We start from the raw sequence: 16,589 nt of genomic DNA, 5'->3' as shown, positions 1-16,589 counted from the left end.
AGCAATTCCACCCTATAGCACTGGGCATTGTGTAATTCGTAGAAGATGAGATGTAATTTCCCAGAGCAACTCAGATTTCCAAGCACCACATAAACCAACAACAGTACTCTGAAAGTTAAAAAGCCAAGTAAGGTGGTAGAAAGAGCTGTACGAGCTTTCAGCAAGAGGCATTTGGCAGTGCTAAGCTCCTGATTCAAACAGCAAAAATTCTGTTGTAACACTATGCATATTTATAAGTGTTTCATTGTGATGTCTCATCTCGAGTTAATTTTCAATTGTTATCTTCCTCCAAGACACTTTTAAAATCCTTTCTTAAACTGTGCAAATTCGCAAGGCATTATATACACAATAAAAATTGACCGAACACATTGTACCTCCCCTGCCCAGTCTCCAATACTCACAGCACCAACGAATTTAGAGAGCTCTAATAAGGTCACTAAAATAGAGTTCACTTTTGAATAAAATTGTGTTCTTTGAAAACACTCAACTGTAATCCAACTCTAACTTTCAGAATTCATATTCATAGGGTTTAGTAAGACTACTAAGTGCAGAACAAATGCATTACCAACTTGAAATTTTCTTTAGGAAGAAATGATTTTTTAAACACAACTTTTAAAATTAACGTATTTGGCATGTAATTGGAGCTTTTTAAAAAATGCTTTCCTGAGTATTTAATTGTTTTCTACTGGTTTAGAAAGATCACTTGGTGGAAAGTACTAGCAAGACTAAGTTTCCTGCCACATATATCTATACACACACACTGCAATCTACTGCAGTTCAATGCAGTCAGTTCCCCTGCACTACCTGATGGAGGCTTTGAGGTACTTGCACAAACCAGTGAAATCAAACTGCTGCCAACTTACACTGCACTTTTCAGCAACCCTAAGCCAACCACCACCGCAATAAACCCTCTTTAACCACCACCATTCTTCCTTAACAGATCTGGTTGACAACACCACCACATGAAAACTTGTGCTGGCACAAGGAGCGAGGTAGCAAAGAACAGGAAAAGGGCAAAATTGCTCATTTCAGCACCAATTCTGGTCTAGGTTGGCTTAAACTGCAGGAAGAAGTGTCCATGGACTGCTGCCATTCCACAGTTGCTTACACCAAGGGCAAGCTGCTCCATCTCATCCCTTTCTTATTCTAATGCTTTGGGCTAAATTATCATGAAGTGAGTTGGTTCGGAGTACTAAAGGAAACAACAACAAAAACCCACAAAATTTACAAAGACTGATTATTTTCAGTTTCTTTAATTGCTTGGAGTGGTACACTGCGAAGGCAGAGAGCGTTCGCCCCATTGCCAGCCAGGGAGCCAGGTAGTCAGACTGACTGACATTAGAGTGGATTTACCCTGAGATTTGTCTGTCTCTGTGCTCAACTGAAGGGTGTGGGCAAAGCATTCTTGCAAATTCCATTCTGCTCAAGGCAAGTAACACAATTTAACTAGGAAATACATGAAAGCTACTACTGAAATATCCAACTTATTCAAAATCATGCAAATTCACTGAGTAAAGCAAAGTTCTGTATATTTTCCTTATATTTTGTTGATACTACTAAAAAACGATTACATAAAGGACTAACCTATCATTTTCTTCCTCTTATTTAGTGATTGTTTGCTTAAGAGTCTAATCATGATTCTCCATGTATATTACTTAAATTATATTCCCAGAAAACCGTATTTCAGGGCTTCCACAGAATTTCACTTGGCTTGGCCATGTGCATAACACAAGGCCAACTTCATGAGTTCATCGCTTGTCCCTCCTCAGAGATACAAAAGTAACTTCCAGTCATGTTGCAGTTAACTAAAAACACTCCATCTCCAGTAAATCATCTGATTGATTGTTGTAATATCTGCATATTCTAAATTGCAAGGATATCCTTGCTTAGGTATTTTCCTTCTAATTACAGAGTATATAAACATACTTTTGTAACTGTAATCATAATCCAATTTATGCATTTTAAACAGTAGGAGAAGGCAGTAGTTTACCAGTCCTGTTTTCAGTCACTCATTTAACCATTTATGTTTCAGAGAAAACATCAAACTGCATGCCCACAGAGAACATGCTACTGCTTTAACCTCTCTAGCACTAATTAATTAACCAGGAAATTTTGAATTCCCATCACTTAATTCAGACTATTCAATTCCAATTTTTTGGATTTACAACACACCAAGGCGCAGTTTGGCTCAGCTCAAGAACAGCCTTCACACCTATTTATAATTAATTTGATAATGTATAAACACATGTAAACCGAGGCAGTGACACCTTGGTTTGAAGCATAGAGACAGCCCAACAGAAACAATTCAAACTGCCTGTATCCAGCTGAATTCTAATGGATACTCTGCATTAGGTTTTATATACACCTCGTTTCTACTATTCCTGATTTTGGATTCAGCACGGTAAGCCACATTAAAAAAAAATTAACACCTCTACGCGAAGCTTTGAATGGATGTTTTGAAACAGGGTCAAAATGGAGACAGATACCTGTTAAATTACAAACTAACTACTCAATTGCTAATCAAGCCATGTACGAGGCTACGAAGGCTGAGTCAAATGAGTCAAATGAATCCCACTGACATTTGCTTTTTGATTGCCACCTGAGCAAATTTCCATTTGCTATGCTTTTGCCATCTCCTTGTGTCACCCTGATTACCAATAAATTATAAGTGAAAGCCAGTTTTTGCTTCACCTGACTCCTTGGAATTTTAATAACACCAGGAAAAGACAACTACAGATCTTCTGGCTCCCATTTGGAAGGCAGCACCCAGTGCAAGCAGCACTCCAAGAGACCCCCAGCAGCCTGAGGACACTGGGCACAGCACTGTCCTCCAGGAGGGGCCTCTGCTTCCAGTCTCCAGCATCCAGTACAGAAGCACATGTGAGCCTCACCTCAGCTTCCACAGCCAGCAACCTCACGCCTGTGTGGCAGAAGAGGTTAATTTTGTTTTGGGGAGAAATCAAGCACCTTTTCAAAAGCCAGAAATAAAAAAAGGTCAGACCTATGTTCCTGGGTAAGTGCTAGGTACGAAGCAAATATGGGCACATTATCCTGTTACAGGATAACATGTCACAGCAAACAGAAAGGATGGCATTTTAGCATATAATGATGAAAGAGCAAACATAATTTTCTAATATAGTTGACTTCTAGAACAGCTTTCATTTGAGTTTCTCGAAGTCTCCTCTTCAAAAATAACTGCAATATCCCAATACTTACAGCCTTTCTCCTAGATTAGTTACTTAAAATACAGAGCCTCAGAAAAAAGCAAATGCCAGGTGACAGAGGCAGACTTCAAAATGCACTTTATTATTCATGAGCATTACCTAAGCCCTATCCAGGGTCACAGACCTATTCTGCTTTTATTTGAAGTACTCTGGTTACATACAAGTGAGGACATATGGCCACAAAATCTACTTTGCCATGTGGTAAAGATGAATGCCAGAATACAAGTCTACCCACCATGTAACAACAGAGCTTGTTAACAACCACACAACTATTCATTTACAGAATGACGTTCCTCTCTAAACAAGATCTCACTGATGTGCTTTTTCACCACAAGTGCTGTACTGCAGAAAGGCTTAATGGCAGCAATACAGTTTTAGGGTGAAAGGTATCACTGATTGGTTTCATACAGGATTCCAGGAACTGCCTTCTTAAAATCTTAATAAGTACTGACTCACCACAAGGATTATGACATGATTCTAGCCTAAAATTCTAGACTTGGGAATCTAATCTTCTACCCTACTCCTTTATTTCAACCAGAACGCCTTCTCATCTAGAAACACCTCCCCCAAATCTGTAACACTGACCTAATTCAGTAGTTACAATCTATACACACCCCCACACATTTACCATTTTCTTTCTTCTCTGTGTCTTGTATCTTTCAGGAAGGAGGAGATTATATATATAATCAGAATAGAGAACTGGTGGTCCCAGCAATTTTCTCATTAACACTGACATGCACTAAAACTGAAATACATTCAATGATTAATAAAAAACTTGTCATTAAGTTACTATTCAGTAGAGCAAGAAGTGTCTGACTTTCAATGTCTAAAAAATACCTGATAAGCAGCAATCAGAAAATGTTATCTTGAATAGCATATATTACAAAGAAAATGACTTTAGGTTCCTTCTCCTAGTAAAGAAGTAAGTATACATAACACTTAGTCAGCTGCATCAGGTTCCAACACATTATTTCAAAACAACAATTGTCTTAGTCTTACAGTAAAAGACAGATTTTGAGTAACTAACTGTTATGATCTAAAACCATTCTCACTGAAAAACAGGTTACTTCCAGTAACCTTTTTCAGTGATCCTTCCACATCATACATCTGAAATGAAGACACTTGGCAGCATAAGTTCCTGGAACACTGAGTACTTCCATGCAAACATGTAATTCTATTTGCCCTTAAACTCACATAACAAAATAAAGGGGGATTGTCCTGAAACATACTGCAGTTCCTTCAGGATTTTTTTTCTTTTTAACTTCAAAGTTTAGGGTTGAGACTAAGCTTAGCTAACCTACATTTGCTTAACAGTATCCAACTACACTTCACCAGAAATGCTCCTACACCCATATGAATTTATACAAGCAGTAAGAGTACAGAAAGTGAACTTCCAAAACTGAACTTCCAAAATTGAAGCCCAAGAAATTCCAACAGCATTCAAGTTAAGGCTGACAACAGTATTTGGTTCTGCATGTCAAGGCAACAAAACAGATGTATTCAAAATGTATTAATTTCTTGTTTCACAGCATCATTTCATGGTTTGGGTTGGAAGGGATCTCAGTGATCATTCAATTCCAACTCCCTTCCATGGGCAGGGACACCTTCCACTAGACCAGGTTGCTCCTTTAATCCAACCTGGCCTTGAACACTTCCAGCAATGGGGCAGCCACAGCTTCTCTGAGCAACCTGTTCCAGTATCTCAACACCCTCACAGGGAAGATTTTTTTCCTAATATCTAATGTAAACCTACTCTCAGTTTAAAGCCATTCCCCCTTGTCCTGTCACTACATGCTGTTGGCAAAAGTCCCTCTCCAGTTCTCTTGCAGTCTCCCTTTAGGTACTGGAAGGGGCTCTAAGGTCTCTTCAGAGCCTTCTCTTCTCCAGGCTGAACAGCCCCAACCTCTCAGCCTGTCCTCACGGGAGAGGTGTTTCCACATAAAAGGACTACCCAAAAGCCTTAATGAATAAAAGAGGAAATCCTTTACATAACTCAAAGGACTGTCTCACTTCAAGGCAATAATCAATGAAGGCCTGAAAGGGAACTGGACAGCAGCAACAAGTGTCTTTTTCCAAAAAACCATTCATCTGCCAATAATTCTCAGGGTGTTTATCAGTCAGACAATGCACCACTGGTTACTTAAAGTACATGAAGCTTTTCCACAAATAATGTAACAAGAGGACAGGTCTTCAGATCACACACTTGGTTCTGGCTACCAAACAGAAAAAGCCAATTTCAGTTCCTGTTCTGAAGGAGAAGTGTTTTGCTCACGTGACAGTAAACAGAGAAGAATGCCAAAGACACAGCACCAAGTCAATGCCTCACATAAAAACCCAGCAAATGGTAAGACAATTAACTGAGTTCCCTCCAGGGAGCTGTGCCCTCGCTGCCATGCTTTTCCATGGGTGCACATCCCAGGCTGCTGCCGTGGACAGAGGGCTGAGCAAGACTGTGCCTCTCACCCAGGACAACCATTCCTTCACTCGCAGGAGTTTTCAGGTTCAACTGGTTTGAAAACGCATCTTCAATGATATTTAATACATCTCAGTGACAGGAGGAAGAGGGACATAAAACTTACAGCCCCTACAATTCTGTAGTTTAAATTAGTGGTTTAAACATTTCCAAGCAATTAAGAAACTACATTCAAGGCACTGGTGAGTAGCTAAATAATGTGGGGGTTTATGGGGAGATGGAAATTTTGGTCATGATGGTAAAACAAAGCAGACTTTCCATAACAGAAAGAAATGTTGTAAATATAAAAAAAAAAAAGTAAATGCACATACTATAACCTAAGAAAAGCAAACTTACAAAGTCACTTCAAGCTGGAAAATGCAAAAATCTATTTTAAAAGATGTTCTATTTTAAAAAATGTTCTGAACCACGACTTTCACTTACTATGCAGCCCTTTTCTTGACTACCCAATTAACATGCAAAGAAACAGGCAAGACTTCCTTTTACCTTGTATTAACAGAACGAGCTTAAACAGGAAACAACTTTAAAACTAAAACAACATTAAAAAAAAAATCAAAGAACTTCAGTATGTTCATTTGCTTCAGTCAAACCCAATCTCATGCTGTTATGCTACACTTTTTCCTAAATTATGCTGCAGTTTATTTATGCAGGAGGTTGTCCTTCTGCAACCCAAAAACTGTGTTCTTGGCAATAGAGCCAATTAGGATTGAGTTGACTGGACTGCAGGTCCAACCACAACCTCAGTCCTTTAGAAGCAGCTGCAGAACAGTATAGGCAAGGACAAATCATGGCTTAATGTCTACATTTAAGTAACGTTCTGGATGAAAAAGAATATACACATTTGCAGTTGATAATTATCATCTATGGAGTAGTTATTATTATATCACATCTACTTATCACTACTTCAAGAAAATAGTATGTCTGAAGTTTGCACCAAAGACTGATTAAATGCTCTTGGTCCCTCATTTCGGATTATTAAAGCCCTAGTTTGGTCATGGCCATATCAAATACTTCAAACTGTTCATCCAATTCTAAGATGGATGTGATAGCTACACCTCTCCAAGCTGTACAGCAAAGTTCACTGTCCAAAACACTAAGAATCCTGTTTGTTCCCTAAAGCATTCATCCGAATGCTAATAATTGCAATATATTATGCTATTACATTTTTTAAAACAGATTTAATCTTACTTAATTTCTAAAAAGGATAATTAACTTTTAAAGTTACTTTACATTCAATTTGACTGCTTTGCCTTTTTGCTCCAAAGAACATTATTACTGGACCCACAAAAGTCAAAGGGAAAAATCACAATACATTCTCAGTATTACAAATAGCAAAAAATACAGCCTTAATTTCACTTCAGCAACAAAGACCTTTCTCAGCAAAACACGAATTTTTTCCACAAAGTGCTAGGAAACAGTAGAAGTTCAAAAATTTCTGAGCATTGAGGTATCAGTGGCTTCCTAGTAGGAATGAAAAACCTTGGGAATCTGCACAGTGGGATGTATTACAAAGTCTGAAAAAAACAACAGACCAGACACCCAACTTTACACAGCAGTGGTCATCTCCATGTTTTCTCTGGATGAGAATGCAGACAATGAAGCCAACCACTCTTGCCAATTAATATGATCCATAAGAGCAGACAGACATAAACTATATTCCTGTACTGGCACTGAAAGCTTTCGTTTTTATTATAACAGTATCTGGCAGTGGTTCAGAAAACAACTGGAGAGTTCAACAGGTTCAGCTTCCTAATGGAACGAGTCTTAAAAGCTGTTACAGGAGAACATACAGGTTTATATGTTAATGCAGATAGAAAACAGCACCTCAGTTTTTCTTGCACTTAAAACAAAATCTAATTTTGGATAAACTTATTGCAGTGTACTAACAAAACAGAATGATATCATATTTTATGCAATTCATTTAATACATGGTCTCCAAATTTATCCTAATTGATTATCCTTTTTCTTTAGCTAATATGTATTTCCTAGTACACACATATGATTACAGATCATAATTAATATATTTTTAAAATCCTAGCAACCACCATGTAATATTAAACAAACATCAAACATCTCAGCCTCTTCTGCCATGGTATTAAGTAATATCTCTGCTCTGAATTTAAATACAAAAAATACATCAGTTATAACAAAAAACTCAGTTTCTAATAATTACAATGTAATATATTAAAACTTATATTAATTATTTTTAAATCAGAAAACCCAGATAAGCTGCACTCAAAGAGTTTTATAATATGATCAAGAATCCAGAGAAATCTGCTCACTAGACTTGTAAAAGATCTTGAAAAAGGGGATATAGTCCAAAACAGCACAAAAAGGAACAGGGGGAAGAGAAGGGGAATGAAGAAAAGAAATCAAACAACCATCTCCGAACATAAACCCACTTAGTGAATCTCATAACCACTAATGCAACTTCCTGCAGTCTAGTAGGATCAATTTAATACTTTCTTTTATCATTAATGTGAAAGATGTTAGAGACTACCTGAATTTCTGTACTTGTCTGACTAAATTCACGGGGGAAAAAAAGAGGTTAAAAAAAATTAATCTCTACTGAGTGAAAACAGAATTATTAACGTGATTTTAACAACCAAGGACAATATTCCTAGCCAAACACTTCCCCTATCAATTGTCAATTCCATACCACTCAATATTACCAATTACTAAGACAAAAGCAATTAATAGTAAAATTACTAATAAATCTTGCACGTGGCACCCAAACTAATACGGTGATAAACAATGTGACCACATCAGAGTAATGGATCTGGTAAGCTTGGAACAATAAAATGTGCACTAACACAGCCAAGTGTCAGGTCACTCCCAAAAAAAAGGACACATAGAAAATTTTGTACATATTGGAGAACATGACTAGAGCATGGTTACTGTAGAAAAGCAACTACATGCGAACACCACAATCACACGTTCGTAGCAAAAATAAATCTCAAGACTTATGTGTTTTTTACAGAATCAAACAATTCTGATTGCAGAACTGGTAAGAAGCTTGTGAATTACAGCCTTTTACATCTAGAAAAAAAAGATGAAGCCAAAAAGTTACACCAATTAACTGTCCCAGTGAGATGAGAGTGCAATGTGATGACTCAAATATCTGAGGCCATTACAAGTGTAGCCACAGGACAGAACATCAGAGACGATTCACTTCCAAGGCAGCCAACTGGTCTGGGAAATAAGAAAAGAAATAAGGATGTCCTTTTAAGAGTACTATTTCTACTCTCTTTGACTTTCGGGCCTATTGAAGAAGAAAAAGAACCAGCAGGCAAATACTACACAAACTGTACTTGTAACTGGCATTTTCTTTTCAAAAACGCAGTAACTGCCCATCAGGCACACACACAAAATCAGGAAAAGCAGGGAGGACCTGTCTTTTCCTCCAACATTTGAGAAGAGGAACCCTATTTTCTGCACATGACACAAGATCTTCTCCTTGGTTCTGAAGCCCCAAGCTATAAATACAATAAGGCATTATTTCATGATAAGAGCTTTTAAGCTGAAGACTTCAAGAACAGAACCAAGACATCTAAAATGTGTGTTTTGTGGATCTTTAGCCAGTCATGCAGGAAAACAGTTCTTGACTGCTTGAATTAGCACACAGAGCTAAGAAGAGCAGCTGATACCACTATCACCTATATATAGCTACATTTTCAATTAAAAGTAATGTACATACACAGAAACCACATTTAAACATAACTCTTGAAGCACAAATAATAAAGAGCAACACATTCAGTAACAGTGTTCTTCATACCAGTGGAGAAGGGAGGATGCTGAATGCATTCCCAGAACACTGGGTAACAATGAAGTAGTATTTCCATCCATTGCAATTCTCCCACTCAAAGGGGTAAGAAATTCTATTTTCTAACATATGAGAAACTGAGTCCTGTGACATTGTTATGGTTTTGTGTTGGAAACTAAAGCAAATATTAGATATAAAATACAGAACTAAATAGGAAGGAAGGTCTAGCTTTTCTAGGTTTGAAACAAAATCATTCGTGCAGGGTGCAAAAAAATTACCACCAGTTCTGCACAGAAAAGAATACTGACAAGTTCTCCAGCATTAAAACACAAAGCCAAAAAAAGTACTGCATCACAGGCTCTTAAAAGGAGTTCAATCATGCCAGATAAAGAGCAGTAAACACCATTTTCACCAAAGTCTAGTTTTCTTGAAAGGAAGAACTCAGAAAGAAAATCAGCTTATACAACCCAAGAAGTATACAAGCTTCTACAAGGTAATGTTAAAACAAATAAAATCTGATTCTGTTACCACGTAACCTTTTACACAGCTCCAATAATGTAAGAATGTTTACGGTTTTCTGTTGAGCAGTATCCATTTCTGAAATACTACAGTCAATTAAAACAAGGACAAAAATCTTATTTGTAAAAAGCTGCCAGTTTGACTTTTGTTTCATCTTTGAGAGGAATGTCATAAATACGACGCTTTGCAGTAGTTTAAGCCAACTTGATTTTGTGTTAGAACATTACATATGTAACAGCAAAGAACGCGGGGGGTTTTTTTCCATTTTATTCAGATTTGCCACAGGTCTGCAATATTCACATCTGGGTTGAAAAATTAAACAAAACGTTGATGCATCTACACAGATTTTTCCTCCAAAATGCAAACTCCAATTTCTTAACCGCTCCAGAAGTTCCTTCGATTCCACCTTCAGGAATGGAAGCTCCTTTCTTCTTTCATGATTAAATCCTGGCTTTTAACTTCACAAAAGCTTTGGGGTTTGTATTGAATATTGCGAAGCCATTCATACACATCCTGAACTTCTGTTCTGCAACTTGTGCAGGAAGGTTTTGTTGTTATTTCAGGTTGTGTTAGATTCTATGGTTTCTCTCTAAATTGGGTCCTAGGGTTAAATAGAGAAGAATATGAGTTTTGTAAATTCCAAAAAGTGTCCACATAGTATCTCACTTCTTTTTGTGAGTGATGCTCAAACCCTTAGTAATTGCTAAGAACTTTTATCCCCTAGACCTGGCAGAGGATAAACAGAGGATAAACCTCTGAAACTTCCTTAGAAGTTGTTTCTTCTTTTGCTGCGGGGCTCACAAAGAAATCTCAGACTTTGTAAACCACAATTTTGTAGGCAGTATTGATGAAGTTATTAAAATTATGAACTATCTACTTCCTCCTCCAATTATAGCACTATTTAAGAATGGAATTATTTTTTTCAGCTGCAAGGGACCTCCAATAATCATCTAATCCAACTGCCTCAGGATTACAGATATTAACTGCAGACAAAAATATAAAAAACTTAATTAGAAAAATTTAAATCAAAGCACTCCCTTTGATCTGCTGTACTAGAGCAAATAAATGTTGTTCACAACTTCAATTCTTCCTATGGAACAGAGTGAAAAAGGAAATTACACTTCAACATTCCATCCTTGGAAGATCCCACCTAACCATCCCAATGTCCAAACCATCAGTTATCTTCAGTGGCATCCCTGGCCTCCGTTCCCCCCCGAGAGACACAAACACATCGTGGCTTTTGTAATTTCTGATGAGGTTCATACAACACCAGGCCAGTGGTAGGTGCTGAGTGGCTTCTGCTGCCTTCATTCTTTCCAAAGCACCTGAAGGGAAGGGTAATGGCATCTTCCAGGTTCACTCTACTTGTGGCTTTACAACATGAAATTATTTATAGTATATTGCACCTTCAGGCTTTGCAAAACTCAGCACGATAAATACTTGAAACGTTGGCTAAAGTCATTCAGCCAGTGAATTATGGATATTACTCCAATATTATTTTTACATGTTATTTGTGCACTATTCTTTGCTAGATCATGCTCTTGCACAGCACCTGATGTCTCACATAGTGAGCAGCACCCAACACCACCACAGCAATCACACTGTAAAAGACTCTGTACAAAAAGTGAAATTTAAAGCTGGCCTGAAAAAATCCAGCCCTTCTGGTTCCTTAAATTCTCCTGTGGAGAATTTAATGCCTTCTCTAAACTATGTTAAAACACTACACTGAAGAAAATTATTTAATTTACTATTATTAGTCTTTACCTCTGGTACCCTGGGACATTATCCATACATCACAGAATTTTCCCCTCCTAGTATAAAATCAACACAAAATTTGCTCTGTTAACTGTAAATAATTAAAGCAGGATACAGCATCTAACACTGATATTTAGTTGGAAGCAGTTCACATTTTTGAATCATGACAAAAATAACTGAAATATCTAGATATTTTGAAATGCTTTAAATTCAAATAATCTAAGCATTCCCATTACTGTACTAGCATTAATTTCACTTTTTTTTCTTTTAAACTCTGCTTTTCACATGATGTTTAATCAACACAAACTAAGCACAGGAATTCAAACTCTACCATCATCATCAGCAAGAGTAATTTAAAATATCTCTAAAACAGAAGAAAGTGACAACAGCATTAAAATTCACATTTCAATAAGCTTATTCATAACTGTTCAATAAACTTAGCCAACTAGTTTTCAACGTACCAACTGCCCAGCTTAGCTGGCAATTTCTGTACTGTTCCCTGCCAGCTCACTGCATGTAAACATTTTGCCATTTCCTGTTGCCTTATAAGAATTTCAGTCAGAAGATACTTAGTCTGAAAAGTCAAGCTTGCACAAGCTCACTAGAGGTGTTATAAAGTGATAGCTCATTTTTTTGTTATTGTCTACCCTAAACATACTCCTCCATTCCAACCAAACTCACACAAGCCACCTGCCTAAGCTGCCTGAACGTTCAAGAAATCACTGAACACTACCCATCTGACAGATAGGGAGAACTTGTGTAACAACTCCCCATAAAAATCCAGGCCTCTCTACAGGGAAATAAGAAGTGGCAACAGAACAGCAATTTTGTCTCTTCATGCTCCTCCTGCCAACACAAGGAAGGCTGCAGTTTGGTGTAAATGCAGAAAGGTAAATAGGGAGGAGGTTGGACAGGAACAAATAAAGAAGGCCCTAAAAAGTACATTAAGAACAAAGCAGGGTTAGAAATAGAATTACTTCCACTATACCCACTCCCCCACCAATGCAAAATGTGACTCCACTGTCCCAGAAACATAATATTCTTGTAGCCATAAAACCCGTCAAAAGGCATGTCACAACCTTCTTTATTGAGAAATGCAGGAGATAATGATCAACTACTACCACATCCTAAGGACTGAGGATGGGTTTTAAAACTCTGTTGCAGCTCTGTCTAAAAACCAGAAAGTCATTAAAAAAAAAAAATCAACCCACCACACACAAAATAAAAAATCCAAAACACACATTACTGCTGCTCTCCCTGCACTGAAAATGGTTATCTGCAAATCCCATAAACTCCCCTGCTAAAGAGCCCTCCCTTCAGTCACAAAACACACTGTAAAGATCCCACCAAAGGGCCAAAAGAGACAGGAGGAACGTTTTAATTGTTCTCCTCAGAGACAGTGCTTAAACCACTAGCACCAAGTGACAGTGACAGAGCTCTAATAAGGTAGTTTTGCCACCACAGTGTGTTCATGGATCTCTGCTGTTTCTCACTGAGATTCCAACAATGGAAGCAGCAATCTCATTCCCCACTAACAGTATTATATCTTGATAAATTTTAGAAAGAGAGTTTCATTTTAGAAAAGGAGTTTCATTGTATTTCTGCATGTGGACAAGCCTTAGCTGCAGGTACACAGCCCGTATGAAACCAGGGATGTCTCCACTGGGAGGAGAAGGGAAGGAAGGCGATCCTGCTTGCTCCCATCCCAACTACCACTATGGAATGAGCCCTTGCATCACCACATCTCCAGCCAGATCAAGAAGCCAGGCTGGCTGAAAGGTAACTGGAGGAAAGGAACAAAAATCATTTTAGTTTTCAGCTGCATCACATGCCCTATGAACACTAAAAATGGCACAAGAATCAGGAAGAACATATATATAACCATGGATAGGAACCAACTCCTTCAGTATCACTGCAAATCTATCATGGAACACACCCTGAAAGAGGAGGGAAAGGGAAGGAAACAGAATGTGGATAATCACAGTTAGCACATACGATAGAACCAGGATTCACATACATTATTGCACAGTTGAGTCTTGACAACACAGAAGAGTCATAAAGACCAACGTTTTTCTCAAACATAATGGGTATCACAGGAAAATGTACACAGAGAAAGCTGTTTAGTGTATGATAAATGCCAGGAATGTCAGTTCATGAACAGCACAAGTTCAGTCATGAAAGAAACATTAAGCAGCCACAGCAAATAAGGCCAAGTTCAAGAAGTCTAAGAAGGCAAAGGCAACAAACTGTCTTTGTCCTGGAAATTATGATAAAGGCAGTGGAATACTCAGGAGATCACAATGAGTCAGGAAAATTAATTTAGCAATAATACTTTGAATAATCTGGCTACAAGCACACAAATTAGTGTGACAGAGCTACAACAGGTAATACAGAAAACATAAAACACAGAAGGTGACAAAGATTTTACTTCTCCAACAAAAAAAAGGCCAGTTATGAAACTGTAAAAAAACCTGTACAATTTGTACAATTCAAACATTACCTGGAAATTCAGGTAAAAAAACTGAACTAGAGATGACAGAGAATGAGTAGCTGAGTACAACAGCTGTACCCACTGTGACAGTCAACATCATGAATCTTTCACAAAAGAAGTTTTCATTTAACAAAATTCTATGTCTGTATGACAGACAGACAGAACATGCTCTCTGCATTTGTCAAAGGTTCAATTTGTCATTTTTTTCCTACCTAATTGGAATTTTCAGAGTAAGCCGGTTTCCACTGTAATTTCATTTCCATCAAACTAAGTCCCCTGGGTAAACAGTAATCAACTGAGGCACCAGGAAGAAAAATTGTCCATTCCTTATTTGTTACAAAAGTTAAGTAATGTTTTATAAGGAAAGAAACAGAACTGCAGAAGTCAAAGGGAAATCTCTGGGTTATAAGGCAGTAATACAGAACTCCCAAGAAGTTAATTTTGTCTGTGTCTTGTTCACATACGTTGCTGGAGAAACTACAGGGTTCTTTTCAGATTAACCTTTTCATCCTCCTCTCATTCTTCTGGGTACCGAGACAAAGACAAAACCGACGAAGAGCGAGGGAGCACAACAGCAACCTAAGCCAGCAAAACTGTATCTGTAACACCTGAACACCCAACAAAAATCTACTGAAAAGTTATGACAAGAGGTACTTTTGAAGCTTTCAGCCTCTGCACCTCAGTTCTTTCTCAATAAAAGACAACACAAGCCTTTTGATTAATGTTTGGGTAATGTACAGGATGAGAATTAGAGGAACCTAAAGAATCTATCCAGTTTATTAAGAGAGGAATAATTCTACTCAGTATAGGATTTAGAGTGATGTAACACATACATTTACAGAAAGAATTCCAAAGATAAAATACTGAATGACAGGGCCAGGAGTTGGACTCAATGATCCTGATGGGTCCCTTCCAACTCAGCATATTCTATGACTCTATGACAATCCAATTCCATCTTTCTTCCAGACTGAATAAGTCAAGGATTCAATAGAAGGAAGAGTTTGTAATCGGGGGGGGGGTGGGAAGGGGCAGGGAAATACTGGTTTAATAATAAGTTTCATTCTCCTACTTCCCCATTTTCAACTTTTATGTGAACTTAGAGGAACTTGGAGTTCAACAACGCCAAATGCAAGGAGCTGCATGTGGATTGGAGCAATCCCAAATATAAATACAGGCTGGATGGAAAATGGATTGAGAGCAGCCCTGAGGAGAAGGATTTGGGGTTGTTGGAGGATGAGATGCTAGACATAATCCAGCAATGTGCATTTACTGTCCAGAAAGCCCAATGTGTCCTGGGCTGCATGAAAAGATACAGATCAAGGGAGGTGATTCTACCCCTGTTCTCCTGAGACCTCACCTGGAAGTGCTGCATCCATCTCTGGGGCCTACAACATAAGGACATGTTGAAGTGGGTCTGGAGAAGGCCATGAAGATGATCCGAGGGCTGGAGCACCTCTCCTGTGAAGAAAGACTGAGAGAGCTGGGGTTGTTCAGCCTGGAGAAGAGAAAGTTCAGGGGAGACCTTAGAGCATCTTTCAGTCCCTAAAGGGGACCACAGGAAAGCTGGAGAGGGACTTTTGACAAGGACATGTAGTGACAGGACAAGGAGGAATGGCTTTAAACTGAAAGAGAGTAGGTTTAGGTTACATATTAAGAAGAAAATCTTCACTGGAGGGTGTTGAAGCACTGGAACAAGTTGCCCAAGAAATCATGGATGCCCTATCACTGGAGGCGTTCAAGGCCAGGTTGGATCACAGGATCCATCACCCTCCCCCATAAATGGTAAAGTGTTTATATAGACCATGACTTGCTGATTTTTTTTCCAAGGCTCTTTGCCTCATTTGTTTTTCACTACGTACAACTTAAAAGTAACTTCACTGAGCCATCTGATAATTTGACTCAAAAATGAGTAGCAGAAGCATTTTAAAAAACAAGCACCTAGTTCTGCTGAAGAATCCCCTCTAAAATACTACAAACCCCATGTCCTGATGAAAATATATGTACTTTAGCTGGGAAAACCTAAACTTTTCAGTTGCACTTATCAAGAAACCATGCAAGAATAAGGGACCTTCAACATCAACCTCGCATTTAAAAACTGAGCAAAGCAAAGGAAAACACTCAACTGATTACACACACCCTGTGACAAGTTGTTGTCTGTACAGACGACACTTTCTTCACAGCAAGAAAATCTCTCCAAGGTATACACCTAACCTTACCAATTCTGGTGAAACAGAACATTAGCTACCCAGAAATAGGAGCGACAAGGCAAGTCTGCTTTAAAGCAGATTAAAAACATCAGACCAACAGGGCAAGTACGAGCAAACTACAAAAATTTAAGCAAACTACAAAAATTTAAGCAAACTA

General features: G+C 38.1%; 1 protein-coding gene across 1 annotated transcript in view; it reads right to left on the bottom strand.

Annotated features, from left to right (window-relative positions):
- USP9X (ubiquitin specific peptidase 9 X-linked) overlaps positions 1-16,589 on the bottom strand; it is a 105,844-nt gene that overhangs the window by 81,198 nt on the left and 8,057 nt on the right. The window lies entirely within an intron of this gene.

This window comes from Neopelma chrysocephalum, unplaced genomic scaffold (assembly GCF_003984885.1).
Source record: "Neopelma chrysocephalum unplaced genomic scaffold, ASM398488v2 Primary Assembly neopelma1_76, whole genome shotgun sequence".
NCBI classification, from domain to species: Eukaryota; Metazoa; Chordata; class Aves; order Passeriformes; family Pipridae; genus Neopelma; species Neopelma chrysocephalum.
The sequence above is the reverse complement of the archived record's forward strand: the minus strand, read 5'-3'. Positions and strand labels throughout refer to the sequence as shown.